At 35.2% G+C, this 19,415-nt stretch overlaps 1 protein-coding gene and 1 non-coding gene across 3 annotated transcripts in view; both read right to left on the bottom strand.

The window, feature by feature from the left end:
- GRID2 (glutamate ionotropic receptor delta type subunit 2) overlaps positions 1-19,415 on the bottom strand; it is a 1,439,737-nt gene that overhangs the window by 603,622 nt on the left and 816,700 nt on the right. The gene's annotated exons all lie outside the window — the stretch shown is intronic.
- On the bottom strand, positions 12,381-12,482 carry LOC121493997. The gene has a single exon (XR_005988645.1). It is a non-coding gene; the product is annotated as a U6 spliceosomal RNA (small nuclear RNA).

Below are 19,415 nucleotides of genomic sequence, written 5' to 3'. Positions count from 1 at the left end.
AATAAAATCACCACCCACTCACCCTCAGTCTTGTCAAGTGCCCTTCTCTGTTTTTTTTTTTCCATTTTACTTTGTAGCGCTATTACAACCAGTTGTACAAGACAGACAGACAGACCCTCAGGCCTATTCAAAGTTCTTCTATTTCACTTTCCACATTGATTCAGACGCCACGTTCTCATAATACTATCTCCTATTTTCCATGATCTATGACACATACGCATCTGTTTGCCCTGGATTATTTATTTATTTATTTATTTACTTTTAATGTTTTTTAAAAATATTTTATTTATTTATTCATGAGATACACAGAGAGAAAGAGGAAGAGACACAGGCAGAGAGAGAGGCAGGCTCCATGTAGGGAGCCTGATGTGGGACTTGATGCCGGGATTCCAGGATCACACCCTGGGCCGAATGCAGGAGCTCAAACCCTGAGCCACCCGGAAGTCCCTATTTTTTAAAATTGTAAACTAAAAGTTTGTACCCCTTAATCCTATTTAACTGTTTCACTGATCCCCTGTTCACTATTCTTCAATTTTATTATTATGCTCTTCCAACTTATCCCAACACCATACTGCTTGAGTTACATTTCTAGAAGGCAAATTGGATCATATAACTTCCTTGCTAATAAAACATATTAATGATTCCTCACCAATTTCAAAGTCCAGTATCATTAATTTTTCTTACAAGTGTCTTCAAATGAAGCCTGTTTTTCTCCACACTTGTATCTTGTCTTTCTCCATTGAATCCTATGCTTTAGCCACATGAAGCTTCTTAAACTTCCTAAACTTAATTAATCTTCCCTTCTCCATCGTTTGCACACAGATCTCCAGTATTTTTCTAGCTATCATTTTTCCTGCTAATTCTTATGTCACCTTTCTGGGTTAATAGAATCCCTGAATAAATTGCTGGCAAATAGCCCAGTTTCACTATCTTATGGTAAGACTTCCTGATAAACTGGCTTAAAGTCTGGGATACTTTGGCTTCATTCAGAATTTATTACAGTTAAATGTGTTGAGTATAATAATAATAAAGATGTAGTGTCATGTGACTCTCTCCAGAGGAAAGCAGGAGTCAGGCCAAATTCATAGAAGGGGATAAATAGTAGGCATCTGCAAGACAGAAAAGAGTGCCAGAGCTGATAAAGGCATTTTCTGTGGAGGTAGGATATGCACAGTTATAAAAAACAGGGAATGTTGGGAATTATAAACAGTTCAGAATGGCTGGACCATCCTATGTGTAGCAATGGGATTGAAAAAAAGGGAAGCAATTCAAAAAATTTTAAGGAGTCGAACTGAAAGAATGTAGTGGATCGTTATAAAAAGGAATTGGTGTTGAATATGCAACTTTAAGTTTAGTCTAAAAGGTGGATCATTAGGTCAGTCACTGAGACCACACAGGTATTGAGAAATGATGAGAGATGAAGACGATGAAATTTTACAAACTTATAGAAAGCCAGGCTAAAATATGATTAATAGGCTGTGGTGATGGGGATACTGGAAGGTTTAAAGGTGCAGGTATTTATGAAACATTATGGGAAATTTTCAATATGTTGACAGCTTGTGACAACAATGATGGTGCAGACCAAATCAGTACTAGTCAGGGCAGAGTTCAAAACATTATTCTTAAGTGTGAATTTGCTCAATGATTATTTTCCTAAAGAAAACTTGTACCTTATGAAGATGATGACACTGAAGGAATAGAATTGTGACTAAAAGTAGGGATAGTTTCCACAGAGGACATTTTTTCAGGGAAAAGTAGTTTTTGAATCATTTGTTTATCCATTCATTCAAAGTATACCAAATGCCAGTTTTATGCCAGATGTCATACAAGATAGCATATGTATTAATAGGACACAAAACAAGTCTTCCTATTTTCAAATAGTTCATAATATATTCAGAAAAAAATCATAAAACCTTAGGTCTACAAGAATGTAAGGAAGATGTGAATCTCAATTATTTCACGTGAAAAAAGAGAAAATTAAAATCAGAGATATTTAAGCACGTATTAAGGAGAGTCACAACTTCCCTGGGTGGCTTTTTCCTGTACATTGAGTCCATGATCCAGTTTCGTTCTACATTGGGACAGTGCCACCTTCAACATAGGACCACGGTGCCTACTGAGAGAAGGAACATGTTACAACCTGGTGTCCAAGATGCATGTGACACTTCACTCATATCACACTGGTCAGAATTCGATTTCAGGACCCTTACCTAATTCAACAGAGGCAGAAAGCATTTTCCTCCATTGTGCTTAGAAAAAGGAAACAAAACTGGAAAGCCCAGAGCTAGGCTTGGCCACTTCTCTGGAAGGAAGAGCAGGCCCTGGACATTTTCCCCCCAACCCCTGAGTACTGGAAGCCTACAAAAACCAACATTCAGATTTTCCTGGTTTGTCAAATCCCTCAAAATGAAAGCCAGATTCAGTGTTCCACCTTCTTTTGGCCTGGGTGTTTTTGCCAGCTTGTGAAAGCATTTATGAAGATATTTTCAAAAATTTATATACCAGTTTTAGGGTTGTTTTTTTTTTTGCATGTGTTTTTGTGTATGTGTGTGTGTGTGTGTGTGTGTGTGTGTGTGTGTGTTTTAGTGGACTACATTATGTTGTAGGAATCAGGAGACATGATAACATTTATTTTTGTTAATTTTACCTCTAGTCCTTTTGAGTATTTTACTACAATCTATCTTAATAAATCGGATATTGATTACAATCTGAAGTATATTCAATCGTTTGCAGGCCCTATTTCCTAATTTCGTATTTAGGCTTTCCTTGTCAAAGTCATTGGTAACAAATGTTCAACAGGACAGACTCAGGACAAAACAACATTATAGGCCTTTGTAGAGCAGAGCACCATGCCCTAGTTCCCAGTGTCGGGGGAGGATTCCAACTACATGGAGGGCAGCAAAGATCATCACTGTGCCAATCACCAGGATTATAAATCCAAAGACTTCCTGTCTATTGTATCTTAGTATTGGAGTCACCAAGGAAAACACAATGCAGTCAAAGCACTGCTTTTACTCACATAGAAAAGAAAGGGCAGGATCAGCTTCAACAGTGTGTCTCTAAGAGCCACTGACACAGTTGCTTATGTAGAACAAAGGGGTACACACTGGATCAGAAACAGGGAAAGGTATTTCCATACAAGGTGATAAGCTTGGATCAAGCTGTGTGAGCTCTTTATCTTTTGGTAAGGAAGCATTGCAGGCACCCAGTCCATTCTCATGGCCAAGAGGGATCAAAGGACTACACATAAGATTTGCCTATGCCAGTAACCTCTCTCCAGGTAAGCAGTGAAAAACAGATTGATTGCTTTCATCATGTTTATTTGTCTATCTTTATCAGGGTGTTTGTAACTATAATTTCAGAGTTACATTTTACAACTGCCCAACACTCTTGAGCCATTTATTCCTTGGCCATAAATCATCTCTGTTTTTTCTGAAACTTCGAAAATATTTTCTAAACTATAAGTCACACATCTGATTAGGTCTTTGCTATTGTTAATTTTGAGGCAACATTTCATCTACCAGAATAAGCCTCACAAAGTGAATTCTCAATTGGTTACTATCATCCAGCAGGCGACAATGGAGAGTTAGTATTGAACAACATTTGGTTCTACACTCAGGCTTATGAGGCAGCAATAAATAGTTTAGCAAACTTGAAATACACAATGAGTCCACATGCCAACCAGTATGTATCCACCTGTTCAATTAAGCTATGCTAATTATAAATATTCCACCCCTCTTTCATTTCTTGTGAAATTATATCTCAAGTCTGTTTTATCTCATGCTTTTCTTGGAAATATAATTCTGTACTTTTTGTCTTCATCGTTTTTCATCAAGGGTAAACAACCACCTTTGCTTATCATTCCAAATGGTTTTTAAAACGAACTGCTTTTTTCTTATTTTCCCATTCTAGTTCACAAAGTAAAATATCAAACCTGATGAGAACCTACCTTAAGAGTGGCAAACAAGGAACAAGATAGTCCAAAAGCAAAATACAATGTTTAAGTTTAAAGATACCATTTTGAGGTTTCAGATTAAATTGTGAGGACTTAATTGTTTTGTTATATTGGGTGTATTTTCACTCCAAATCTGTAAACTGAAACAAAGAGAATTAAATTGTTTTCTTTTAAGTCTTTTGTGCTCTTCCTTGAACTATTGTTCTTTTCACACTTTGGAGATTAGTATTCATCTGTAGGTTTTACAAGTGAAACTAGAGAATTCCAAAATAATTAAACACCTTCCATCCTATATGAGGTCTGTTTACAATGAAGCTGACTCACATCTATTAAAATCTGATGCATGATTTATCAAAATTAAATCAAGAGTTTTAGAACTCAATATCACATATTTTATTTGTTGTGCATCGAGGTACATAAAACAAGCCCATTTAATATGATTATCAGATTAAAATAACATCTTGAGATGGGAAAATTATTCTATCTTCTGAACTAATATTATTCCCTGGCATTGCTGGTTTCAAAATACAAAAAATGGTTTTCACATGTACTAAAAAATAAATGTGAGATGTTCCTTCCTTTTTTTAAGAGTGGTATATTTCATATGGACTCAGATTATGAAATTAAATGTGCTTGTTGTTCTAATCTTTTGTTCTATTCATAGTTCATAGGTGTAACTATAATATGTTGAGGATATTATTTAATATAATCTTTGATATCTTTATCAAGAACCTGACTGATTTGATCATAGAGTATAAACAATGCCTGGTTTCTGCCTTGGTTGCTGATAAAAAGGTTGAGGTCATCGTAGGCAGTGCTATGAAAGTCACATCTCCGTATTTTTCTTCCTGAGGTGGAATCCTGAGGTTAAAAAGGTGGGAAGGGTTTGGAAAGCTTTACAGGAACATATGTATTAGCATGTGGTATTTTCAGATTCTGAAGACATACTTTCCAGGCATACTAGACCTCGAATTCAAGCCTCTCAGACAAGTTTCACACCCACTTCCTCTGTATCAAGGAAGGTGATGGTGGCACAGAAGACAGAGATAGAGTTGAACCTGAAGCAATGCTTCTGGTCATGTTCTTATGGGTGACATTCCTGGATAGGGGTTTGGAAGGTTCTATACATCCTAATATAGGCACAAAGCTTCTGAGAAAGCCAGAGGCCCACCATTGGCAGGGACTTACCAAATAAGGACAAATGAGCACAAGCTTCTGAGGCTCGCAAGACAAACAGCAAGAACAAAAGCCCAATGGAACCAGCTGCATCTTTGTGGTCTCTACTTGGAGAGCAGCCAGATCTTTGGCCCCTTAGCTCTCCCTGACTGCCAAGGAAGTTGAGTAAGGCCATACCTTTATGTGGTGCCTTTCTGATGAGTTCTGATGGTGGTGGTGGTGAGTATTTATAAGGAAAGAGGCTATTTCAACCAGAAACATTTGTAGTGGGAAATTTAAAGAGATATCTAAGTATGCCCTGTCTTTTTCCTACTCCCACCTTACATGTTATGCCTTTGCTAAGATTACATTAATTATATAATAAGTGTCTCTGCTCTATGTATTGTCAACTATGATGTGTAAATGTCTATAAGCCCACTAACATATCCTAGACATAATATGTAGGTTAAAGTTGTTTGATATTATGGCCAGATACTATAACCCTTTTAAAGAATGTAATCTTAAATCATCTCCTTCACTTTTCCACTCAGAACACTCCACAGCAATTGAGTATGCACAACTAGTCTCTCCCTGAAAACTTCCATACAAAGAATTAACTAGCACATTAACTAACCAGGCAAGTTGTTCGATTTGGGCAACTCTAGGTCTTAAAATGTTTCTCTAGTATTGAATTAGCAAATGCTCCTTTGAAAATTTTACCTATAATCCTAGTTCTGTCTTCTGTAGCAACGCAAATTTATAAAGTTAATATTTCTCTTGATAGGATTTCAATATCTGAACACTATTGTTATGGCCATAGAAGCTCTTCTCTGAGTTAAACATCCAGGTTGTTACTTGTAAGACAATATTTCAGTTCTCTGATATCCTAGGTTTCCCTGTGGCTATTTTGCACCTGTGGGAGGAAATGGAGATTTAGAATTTTCTACACGTTGTTGATCCAAAAGCTTTGCATAAGCACAGAGTGTATATTCCTCTGTGTGTGCAGGAATGTCACCCAGAACTTAGTGTGAGGAGCTGCAAGCTAGTTGCATCATTTCCTCAGGACTGTATAGAATTGGCAGCCAAGGGAATGGGGCAGTGAAAAGAACAACGGCTTCCTCTAATTCTTACTGAGACATAAATTCGTGTGCCATTTGCCCGAGCAAAAGAAACAGAACTTTCCTTTGTCATGGGTATACATGAGGTTGATTTATAACAGCAGTGTCAAAAATTCTTGTAAACAATCTGAATATATATAATGCTGCCAAATTTGTTGCTTTAGTCAAAATATATTTATTGCACATTGACCATATTTAGGCTATACTCTAGAAATTAAGCAACTAATGATAGACAAAACAGACCAAAATCCCAGCCCCGTGTAGCTAGCATTCTAGCACTACGTTGGCATCATATGCAACTCTACTAGTAATGACATATATTTACAAATGAAAGTAGTCCATTTAGGTTCCCATTGCTCACTAAATATACTGAAAATGATGCTTCTTGGTACATTTTAAACGACCATCACTTAAAATCATCCTCAATAAATATACTGAATCACATAATAATTAATATGTTATAATTGAGCAAAGAATATACTTCTGTGAAATATATAAAGAAGACTTAATAAATAATTAAAAATTAATTATTACATGTAAAGTAGTTTCAATCCTTTCCTTCCTGCAAGGTCTCTCCTTTTTTTCATTCATTCTTTCTTTTTTTCTTTACTATGTATGTATGTTATGTCATTCAAAATAATGTTACTGAAAGACAAGACACATACTCAGGGCTTAATATACTGGTTTATGTACAATTTGTAAAGTTGACAGAGGTATTATGTCTATTTTCTAGAGAAAACATATTACAGAAGTTAACGCACTTATTCAAGCTCAAGTGGCAAGTCAGAGCTGGGTTTTAAAACTCAGTCTCTATGAGTGAAGCATCTAGGCACTGAGCAATTACACTCCTCACTTTGCATGCTACGTAATAGTCTACATATCATGGCTTCTATCCTTCCATATTAACATAGGCAGGCAACAGTCTGTTGAGCACTTAACCGCGTGTTAGGCATTATCTATGTGTTAGAAACACCTATGGTGGTGAACGCTACTTCAGAAAATCACTCTTTAGAGAAATCCAGTTCCTAGAACTTGTCTTTAGGAACTATACTTAAAATAAAAATAAATGATTATAAAGCAATAAACATTATAAAATTAATGATTTTTCAGGTCAAAATATAAATACCTTTGCATTTTTTTCAGATTGCAAAAAAATACAACTAGCAACGAGTTAAGAAACTTATTTAATGTCTTATAAAAAAGAAGTAGGGTAGAATAGAAATAAGATCCTATAGAGAAGACAATAAATGTGCCTTTTCTCTTTCCTCCTTGCATCCAGGCCACCTCCCCTCTGCCCTGTTGGTAACAGAGCCTGGAGCAGTCTGCTAATGGCTCACAGCATGAGGCCCGCAGTCTTAATGTCCTCTTTTCTCTCCCCACAAGTCCTAGCAGCAGCACCTCAAGAAGTGATCAGCATTATGTCTTGCTTTCCTGGTTTCACTATTTCTGTTTTTCCGTGAGTACTAAATTGCAAAAGGAATTACATTTTCTTTTCCAAAAGTCTGACATTAAAAGGGTTGCTCTGAGATTTTATTTGATCTGGGTACAAATTTTTCTCATAGAAAGTGTCAAGTATCATGTTGGTAGAGGAGAAAATATTTGACGAGCATAAATTACTCCGCAGGTAATCTTTCAGAATGTATATATTCCTTACATCTGAGGAAGGTTTTCTTTTACTTTATATAACCATTTTTAGCCTTTAGTCATTCTTCTAGAATGGTAGGCAATATGTCTACAACTCAATTTCAGATTATTTTTTTTTCCCTGAAAACAAAAAGTATGTTCCTAGCAATACATCTCCATAGGAAGGTTATAAATTTCATTTCCTGTTGCACTGATAATACCTATAGGTTTCAATATAAGTGCACAAACCCTGCTAACTTTTATTTAATACAATTTTGTTCTTTAGTCTAAGACTCCTTTTCAAAATTGCCAAAGAAATCTACTTGATTTTCTTATATTTTTTGAAAAGCATCAAACCATTACAATAAAATTATAATTTGAAGAAATATGGCATAGATCTTCACAGAATACATTTGTATTCAATCTCATTATATTTTCAATGCATCCAAGAATCAGTTGCTCTTCTTTTCACTTTAGAAAATTATATAACAGTTAGGACACTAAATGCTTTACTGTATGCCTAACGTCCAGAACCGTGACGAGCATACAGTAAGTACTCAATAAATATTTTTAATAGTGAGTGAATACATGAATTAAAAGTCAAATGAAACATTATTATTATCTTTACTTCATAGCATTAAACAATCACGATAATTAAACAACAATCATGATAGCCAAGCAGACTTCACAAACATTCTATTTGTAGTAAAGTGAAAGTATAATATTCGCATGTCTGTAAAAAAACTTTTCTTAAAAGATAACATCTTAGGTATGTGCAATGGCTCTTTTCTTGGTATTTCTCTCCTTCAAACTCTCTGCTGTGTGTCTGAATGCCTGTCTGTCTCTTTCTTTCTGTCTCTCTCTCATACACACACATACACACACACACACACACACACACTCCAAAATCTAGAAAGACTTTTGGGATGCATTACTGTTCTCTGTGCACAAGGATCTATACAATTTGAACATAAATTCTGTTTTAAGGATATCACACATGAAAAGCTTTCACTCTTTACAGCCTCTCCAAGTACCATGAATATTAATTTTAAAGACTGGGTTTACATTAGAGTGTATAGGATGCTGCTTTCATCATTGACTCAATTTTTATCAAATTGAATTGTCCTCTTCACTTTATTTCCAAATCCCTTGACTTAAATTCTATACATAATGAAAATCCAAACACATCACTAGAGTTAACTCTTCATGTCACTATTATCTTAAATATGATTTTTATGAATAAAATTAGTTTGCAATTGAATACAGAAATATAAACATGCAGTTGGGTTTTTAAGGGGATTTCCTGAAAGAGGAAAGAAATAGGATTAAAATATTTAGTCTTGAGTCTCCCACATAATTCATACTACTTCTGGAGCTGAGCAAAAGATCTTTCAAGTGATTCAATCTAATTTAAAAAATTGACCAAATTTGAACGATGAATTTGTTGGCATTTTTCTTTCTTTCTTTCTTTCTTTCTTTCTTTCTTTCTTTCTTTCTTTCTTTCTTTCTTTCTTTCTTCTTTCTTTCTTTCAAATATTTTATTTATTTATTTAAGAGAGAGAATGAGTGGAGTGGAGGGGTTGAGGGAGGGGAATTGGACTCCAGGCTGGATCCCAGGACCCTGAGATAATAATCTGAGCCAAAGACAGATGCTTAACCAACTGATCCACCCAGGTGCCCATTGTTTGCCATTCTAGATTATTGTGTGTGTGTGTGTGTGTGTGTGTGTGTGTGTGATATATATATATATATCTTTGTGTATCTTGACCACTGAGAGAAAAGGTGAGGGTGAGAAGAGTAAAAAGAGACTAAGATTACAGAACTACATTACATGAGATCATCACTGCAGACAGAAAACCATAAAGGAAAGGAAGAGTGTGAAAAGCTGCCAGCCTAGGAACTCAGTGCAGATATAAGGTGTGAGAATCCCATAACTAATCATTCACAGTTCAAGTGTTGCAATTTCTATACATTCCTTTTTCTTTTTTTAAAATTTTTTTCTTCCCTCTCCCCTTCCTTCATTCATTTATCAAAAGGAAATAGTAATTATTTAAAACCTAATATGTGCTAGAAACTATTTAAATGCTAGAAACTCAGAAGTCAGAAATAGGCAAAAAAAATCCCCTTTTAACATTTCTTTATTACAGTGATTGAAGAAAAAGATAATTAAGAATAACTAAAATATATGCTGCAACATTTGGTGACTAAGTACTATGGGTGTGGCTAATGAGGGATGGGTCTCCCTGAGGCTGCAACATTTGAAATCTGACCCAGCAAGAAGGAATGAGCTTTGTGGAAATCAGAATAAAAAGCATCCTGGGAAGAGGAGACAGATAGTGCAATATCTGTAAGTGAGAAAAAAGATTGGTGTGTTCAGTGAGGAAAAGTATGGTCAGTAAATGTAAAGGCAGGACAGACTCTGATATTTTTGTTTTGGCCTATGGTTCAGATTTTAAGGCTTATCCACCAAGTTCCTATTTCCCCCTGATACATTGTCTTTGCCCTTGTCACTGGAACCAGATGATTAATGATGCTTTTTATGGGTACTCTAGCAAATACATCATTTTAGACTTTTATTGGGCACAGAGCACAGAGAGTATGCCATTTCAGTCTCCAGTATTTTGATGAAGAAATATTGTTATTTACTCTAAGTAACAGAAACCATTTATTTTTAAATATGAAAACTATGAAGAAATCCGGCTTTGACCTGATTTAGTGTTTTTCTTCTGCCCTGTCATTTGCAGGTTGCTTCTGGGCTTTGTGTGACTTTGAACTGTCTCTGACTTATTATAGGAGTTAAATTCCAATTGCTAATTCCTACACAGGAAACTTCTTACCCCTCCTAGAAGCCACAGGTTTGGCTCTCCTGAAACACAGTGCATCTTTTTCATCTGTTTTTTAGAGCCAAAGCTCTTCATGGACTGTAATTTCCCCTTCTGTGTCACAATTTCTTTCTCTTCTGTAGGTATGTTTGCACTCTTCGGGAAACAAAGAACGCAAGAAGATGAAGTCAGAAAGCCTTGGAATGAGGACTGGCTATTGTACTTTTCAATGTTGTAATCTTGGGAAATTTAACCTCTTTTAGGTTCAGTTTTATCATTTAAACTGAGATATAATGAATTTATGTATATAAAAATTTTACCAGATTGGCAAGCACCATATAATTACCTCATCTTCATCATCTTCATTTCCATCATTTGAGTACTTTTTCCTCAGAGCAGTGGTTCTCAAAGTATGGTCTTGGAACCAGCAGTGAAACATCTCCTAGTAATGCAAATTCTCTGGATTTACTGATTCAGAAATTCTGGGGTGGGCCCAAGGAATCGAAGTTTTCCCAAACCTTCCTGGTGATTTGGACACATGCTAACGTTGCCTTAGAAGAAATACATTCCCTTATTATGTTTGTCTCTAGTTGTCCATAGTCAAATTCCTCAAATGTGCTGAACTGAGTAGCTCAGAAATTTGTAATATTAAAAAAAGAAAAAAAAAACCTTCCTAGACAGTTACTTCAAACGAAATTACTTACATTTGGAATGTAGCTCATATGCAATGATAATAAAAGATAGACAAACAAAAGGTATTCCTACATCCCCCTCAGAGATAAATAATTGTATTCAGATGTTAGAATAATCTTCTGAAATCTCTTAGAGAAGCCAAAGAAGGCATAATTGCTCCTAAAAGTTTTTCTTTCTTTCTTTTTTAAGATTTTATCTGTTTATTCATGAGAGACACAGAGAAAGCAAGAGGCAGAGACACAGGCAGGGGGAGAAGCAGGATCCATGCAGGAGCCTGATGTGGGACTCGATCCAGGGTCTCCAGAATCATGCCCTGGGCAGAAGGCAGGTGCTAAACCGCTGAGCCACCCAGAGATCCACTCCTAAAAGTTTTCAATACTGGCTCCAAGTCTTATAAAAATGGGAACCTACCCATAAAATAAAATAGAGCTTAATAATAGATATGTTTAATAAATTCATGAATTAGATCACTTTAAAGTGCAATGCAATAATAAATATCATACCAAATTGTCATCTTCATCAAAATTCAAACTAGTAAACTAGAATTTACATATACATGAAAAATGGTAGAAATATATATTTTACAATTCCACTTAATATGTACAGGTTATGTCCCCTATTCCATGCCTTATGTTACCATGGTGGTAGCATAAGCCGTATCACAGAACATATTCATATCCAGAACTATCACTAAAATGTTTTGATTTTTGTGTAAAGTCTGATATATTTATGAAATAATCAACAAGGGATGCAGCAATTAAGAGTAAAATTCACAGTTGTAATGCAGAATAAATTAATCTAAGTAGCTTGCCCTTGTGTCCTTTTCTAAATCAGTGGTTTTAACATTTTTTTTTTAAATCAGGAGATTTTTTTTTTTCTCTAATGCAATCTCATAAAAAATAAAAATATATAAGATTGATTCAACCAGTATTAACAAAAATTTATTTCACTCATAGTTCAAATGCATATCTGTCCTTACTTTAAATACAATCAAAGGGAATAATATCTTCTTGGATAAAAATGAAAAAGCTGAAATTGAGTGTCACCTTTGTGCAGGGGCCGTGCTAATCTTCTCTTTATCGTTCCAATCTTAGTGTATGTGCTGCTGAAGGGAACAAGAAATAGTTGAAATTGAATATCACACTAACAGTGACAGTTCTCCATGGGTTGCTTGGATTTTTGTATATTTTATGAGCAAGGCACTGACTGTCCTTTTGTTTCAAACTATCCTGCAAGGATGTTTATTTGTAAACAGCCTTGGAAGATAGAGGTAATGTCTACCTCCAGAGCAAAGGGCAGATTTGATTACTGTCAATATAGTAAAGATAACATCTCCCTCTGTGATGAAGAGCATTTTTCTTACAGCCTATTAAAAAAGATTTGGGTTCCCTAAGTGTGGCTTCCTCAGCTGTGATGTAAACTATTATGTGTGCAGTGTACAGAGCCCGTCTGGGTCCTCCACAGTGCCTTCTATGACCTGGAGCACATGAAGAACAAATACAAATGCTAACATGGAAAGAAACTGGAAAAGCTTAGTTTCAGGAATCTTTCATTTGGCTTTCTAGATCTACCTCCACCTATTCCCCTCTATCTTTCTGACCTATCGGATTATGTGAACCATGTGAATGGCTCCCAAATCTCTGACTTCCCGAAGGTTCAGCCAAAAGAAAGGCCTGGTGTTGGATCTGAGAAAGGGAGAAGAATATACCCAGTTTATCTATTCTCCTGGCTCCCTCCCTGCAAGTTGCTATGTTCTACTGCCACTGGCCTTTCCTGTCAGCCTTTTATACATAGCTCCCTTTCCTTCTAGCTTCAGATAACCACTCCCCCCCATACTACTTTAGGCCTGGGATTGTATCTCTTGCTCTTTTATTAGCTCTGATTATTGCATTATTTCTGTGTTACCCGTGCTGTGCCTAGACTTTCACAAATAGACCCACTGTAATAATCCCTTCTTGAGATATTTGAATACTTTGAGTGTGAAATCTCTTTCTGGTTGGAACGTTGATTTATACAACTTGAATCTTGAAGGGTAAGTAGGAAAGCAAAGAATTTCTCAGGGAAATATAATATTGAATAAATAAGAGACAATGGCAGGGGATAAAGGTAGAAAGGATTTGTATGCATCTATGAGGAGACTATCCTAAAGATGATAAAGGACTATCAAAAGATTTCAGCTAAAGCTGTGATATAAGCTTTGCATTTTAGAAAGATTACTTGGACATCACTTAGGAAAGAGTTTCGGAAGGAAGTTAGTGCAATTAGCAACCTAAAGTAATAAGCTAGGCAAAAGAAACTGAGAGTTAATAGTTAACAGATTCCTTAACGAGGGCAGTGACAATGGAGAGATGGAGAGAGGGAAAGAGACCTGGGAGAATAGGGAGGTCATGTGAGGTGTGACAGAGGTAGGCAACCCTCAGTTGTCTGGCTTCAGTAACTCAGCGGATAGAAGTATAATTAACTTGAGGAGTCATTAGAATAGCATCTGAAGTGTCAAGAGTCAATTTGACAATAACAAATCAGAGTAGCATTTAGGTTAGGATATGAGAGACAAATTGATGTGTTAACTATTCTGACTGGACATTCTATAATGTAGCCACTTAAGAGATTTGAAGAAGGTGGTTCAGTTAGAAACAGTAAACATATTTAATAGAGCATGAAGGGCATCCTGTATCAATAAGAATTTAGAGAAGAGTAAATAAGAGAGAATCTAAGTTGTATAAAAGTGTTGGCCATGGATGTTCAAGCATATCACATTCATTTTTAAAAATATTTATTTATTTGTTTATTTATTCATTCATTCATTCATTCATTCATTCATTCATGTGAGAGGCAGAGACACAGAAAGAGGGAGAAGCAGACTCCAGGCAGGGATCCTGATGTGGGACTCGATCCCGGGACTTTAGGATCACACCCTGAGCCAAAGGCGATGCTGGATTGCTGAGCAACCCAGGCGTCACAAGCATATCACATTCAAAGAGAACCTTGACTAAGTTCACTTAGGGTATTCTTAGAAGTACTGAAACCCTACTTTACCTAGTGTTTGTGACACTGTATACCAAGAGTTCACTAACATCAAAAACAATTATGGCTTAACAGTATTTTGAATCAGGATTAATAACAGTCACAGGTAAAAATAAGGAAAAGAACAACAACAGCACATGTTTGAGTTTTCATGAGGTATCAGAAACTATTCTAAGTGTTTTATATAGATTTAATTTTTTAATCTTTGTAACAATTTTAAAATGTTGGTAAGTACTAATATTGATTCCATTTTGTCAGTGGGGAAATTGAGGTTCACATAGGCTCAGTGTCATATAGAAAATGTATATAGAACCCAGGAAGTTTGACTATACAGTCCTCAACTGCATAGGGTCTAACTCCATGAAGTATTGTTAGTAGAAGAAAGAAACTTTGTAGGATACTGCTGTACGTTTTTGGTTACAAAAGTATATTACTCCCTTGGAAAGAAATTCCTCATTATTTTATTTCATTACAGCACTTACAAATATCAAAATAATTTGTTACCATGTTTATTTCTACTTTCATGCATTAGAAAATAAATTAAGAGAAAGGATAAAGTCATTTCTCTTATTACTGTAGTATCCTCAGTGATAAGAATGGTGTCAGGCACAAACCAGGAGTGTGTGTGTGTGTGTGTGTGTGTGTGTGTGTGTCTACAGTCAATATATGTATATTTAATCAGATATGAAGTGGCTATTCATTCATTAGCCATGGTATTTTTGTGTTAGTGACCTGACTTCTCTCAGTGTAGACTGTTCTTCCTCAAAAAAAGGATATAGTAATAACTACCCTTCATGGTTTCCTTTCATTCCCTCTTACCATATCTATCCAGCAAATCTTTATGGCCACTACAGTTACCGTTTTTCCAATTTTAAGTTCACCCTACCTATTCCTCAGATTAGGTGATGATATGTACATGATTATTTTTCATAAGCATATTATATCTAGCCATAATCTTGGGTGTATTATGGTATAAATGTGGCACATAATAAAACTCAAATGTCTTTAGATGCTAAATTAAGAAGAAATTATTGTTAAACTTTTATGTTCAGTAACAAAAAGCTCAACTTTATATGAATTACAAAATAGGTGAATAGGTGAATTAAATTAAATTTGTCTTTTAATTTCTAAAATGCTACTCGAGGTAGATAAATATAAAATGTAATAACTATTCAGCCATCCCACATGTTTGGGTTTCACGACAAAATGTTATTAAACATGATACACTTAAAACGTTTCTGGGATATTTCTGTCTCATAGAGATGAAGCACATTTGTTTCAAGTGTAATATATTTCAAATCTATTAGATGACTTACAAATCAGGGGATGCCTGGGTGGCTCAGCCCTTGAGCCTCTGCCTTTGGCTCAGGCCGTGATCCTGGAGTCCCAGGATCGAGTCCGGCATCAGGCTTCCTGCTTCTCCCTCTGCCTATGTCTCTGTCTCTCTCTCTGTGTCTCTCATGAATAAATAAATAAAATATTTTTTAAAAACCCCCCATAAAAAACCCCACATATTAAAAAAAAAAGATAATTTACAAATCAGAGCAGGATAGCCTGAACTGCATGTCTCACTGTTATTTCAAACTATATCTCACTCTCATTTGTGCATTCATATACTATTTGTTTCTATCATGAAACACTCTTTGTTTACTTGCTTCACTACATAAATCTGACATTATTAGTCACTTGCATGAATGATATTGACAGAGGGGTTCTTTTGGGTTCCTTCTGGGCCCTAAAGGGCAAGGTACTTGTGTCACCTCAAGCAGCAATAGTATAAATTGGCAGTTTGCTTAATGTACAATGCAAATTTCTCAAGGGCAAGGCATCATTCTGCATAGTAATCATAATAATGCCTATACAAATTCTAAAATAATTCAAAGGTTTATTTTACTTTGCATTTAGCTCTTTTTTGTTTTTCCTCCCAGGAGTTCAAGGGACAAATAAACCCCTGGCTAGAGTTTTGCTATAACCATCTGCCTAAGATGAGCAAACTGCAAAATGTTGATTCCCCACTGAAACTTGAGAAGGGTTAAATATGACTTTGCCAAATATCAGCTGGCTCAACTGGTAATATTTACAAGCCAAATTTCATTATTTAGAATTTGAAAAGCCAAAATAAAGTTTAAAACAATTTTTCACAATTACACATTTTATTTTCTCTGCATGTACTTAACATTTTTACAGTAATTTTTATCTGCATCAAAATCAACAAACTTAGATTATAAAGTATCCAGTGAAAGAGGCCATACTGCCCTTCCTTTTTCAACATATTAAAAAAAATAAGGGTTTAGTATTTGTGGTGATGTGATAAAAGAAGCTACTTTTCCTTTAATATTCATACCGCATTCTATACCCTGAAGATCACTGGTCCACATGTTTTGCTCAGTTGAGGGAATCACCTTAGAAATTTAATGAAGTTCTATTCACCTATTATTATAGTTTGTTCTAGAACAATAAGGTATCTTTAAAAAGGTAAATTTGCCTCAATAACAGATTATTCTATACTCTGTCCTTTAGGATTCTCCATTCTTACATTTATAATGAGCATATAACTTTTATGAACAGTGTATTCAAATGATTTATTCCAGTACATACAAGATAATAAATAAGAATATTGCAATCAGTATTAACACTGTATATTAAGATTTTTTAATGATTATTTTTTGTTGAAAGTTTTAAACCTTAAGAACAGACAAAGTAAATAGGCTAGTATGATATTTTTATCCCATTGATCTTCAGCATTGGCATGGCATTAACTAATTTGTGAGCCTCTCCCTTTCTCTTCTTCCCTTTTTTGGATGTATGTCCTTCAGAAACCTTGACTAGATTTTCAGTCAAATAATAATTTCCACTAGTCAAAAGTCCACTATCTTACCGTGTAGGCAAGAACTTATTTACAGAGAGCCAAGGCTAGCTTTCACAGGGGAATAACAGAGACCCTTGGAATTTGTAACACAGCACAATATGGCAGTTAGAAGCACAGACTGGAGAGGCACACTGCCTGGCTTGCAATCCACGGTGTGATCTTGGGGACGCTATATATCTTCTTGTACCTTAGCTTCATATATAAAATGGGAATAATAATAGTATCTGTGCTAAGGAGGTATTATAATGCTTAAAACAATTCATAATTGGGTCAGAACAGTAGCATATAGTTTGCATCATATGTTGGCTCAGTTTTTACAAAATGGATAAAATGACTGAAATTTTAGCATAGCGAATAGTTTGTAAAAAGCACTGTTATAGATGCATTGCCATTTGACCCCCATATGACAAGTGTTTTGTTGTTGTTGCTGTTGTAGACTAGACATACAAAAACCAAAAGCAAGTATGATTTCTCTCTTAAATTCACATCTTAAAAATGATCAGATAACTACCATTGATTTACCACTGAAATCAAAACAAAACAAAATATTTTCCTGACACCATTATACAAAAACAGGACTGGAGTTTAGTTCATTTTCAAGCTCAGATGGTATCTTTCAAAGTAAATGCTCCAGTCAAACAAACAATAGCAACATCTGCTCATATTGATGAAAACTGTAGGACCAGTTGAGAGCATTTATTAATTTTCAATTGGAAAGCAGATCATACAGTAGGAAAAACACAGTCATACCATGTATTTGCATATTAATAAGACTTAAAAAATCCTAATTTGGAAAAGATAATATTAAAGAGTTAAAAAAATTATCCTATATAGCAATCAAGTAAAACACACTGACGCTCTCTCAATCATTTCTTAATCTTGGCCACCAACAACTGAAAACAATGAATCAACAAAAATATGTAGTACTCAATGGGCTATGCACATTCAGCTGCTCTCTAATAAGTGTTTTCAAAATAGAACTCCTTTCTAGTGGAAATATTGGAAAATGTCAGAGCTGATTGCAAACAAGCACCATACACCTCACAGGGGCTGAACCCGGTGCCTCCTATTGTTTAGGAATATTAAAAGCAATTGTTTTAATACTCCACGGAACATTTTTACTAATGTGTTGGTGAATCCAATCTATCTGCATGTCATTATCTAACTAGGTCAAGTAAGTACAAAAGGATAATTGTTTACAATGGATGCAAACCACCTAAATACCTTCTTGGTTTATTAAAACAAATACATCACTTGAACATATGATTGCATGGCAAATTCCCATTCTAGGTATTACTTTTTTCTCTCATAACAATAAAAAAGCTGAATTAGCTTTTATTTTCAGAGAAAGAGAACATGGTGAAACTCTGTAAAGGGTAATTTAATAGACAAGTTTCAATACGCCAATCAGTGAGGGGCAACAGGTCATGCATTTCTGTCTTTATTTTAGAGCAAAGCAATAACATAGTACTGCCTCTTATAGCCACTGGGTAGAATTGGTGAAGAAACCTCTGCTGCCCAACTTCCTTCATTTTGTTCTATATAAAAAAAAGATATTCCTAATTGGATATTTTCATTATAAGCTACTCCAGGTTGCTAAAAATATCAGATTTTAACTTTTATGGAAATGTCTTTAGTTCTGTAGTTTTGAATGTCAGCACAAAGGTTAAAAAAAAAGTTTATTGTGCTCATAAAATTGAAGATAGCATTATTGTGAAAACACCACATAAATTCAATAGATTTTAGAATTCAATAAATTCTTTTTCTTCAAAAAGAAAAAAAATTAAAATACAATTTTGACATCCAGAAATTTTTCTTAGAATTCAAGGTGTGATAGTCATCACCTCACTAAATTCATGGCTGTCCAAGGTCAGGCCCTTAACACTATAGACTCAGAACACTATGCACTATTTCATCACTCAGTGCAGATTCACACTAGCAAAATTCACACACAGAGTTAGAAAGCCCTCATCCAAATTTCCAGTGAGATTCCCATCTCTTTCACTTAAACCAGAATAGGACCTTTTTAAAAAGTTGAAGTACAATTGACATATAACACCATACTGACTGTCTTGTTATCTAAATAATTTATTCATCTAACTAACTTATTCTCTCTCTACAGTAGACCAATATGGAAGCCAACTAAAACTAAAAGG

This window comes from Vulpes lagopus, chromosome 6 (genome assembly GCF_018345385.1).
Source record: "Vulpes lagopus strain Blue_001 chromosome 6, ASM1834538v1, whole genome shotgun sequence".
NCBI lineage: Eukaryota > Metazoa > Chordata > Mammalia > Carnivora > Canidae > Vulpes > Vulpes lagopus.
This window is presented reverse-complemented; position numbering and strand designations above follow the sequence as displayed.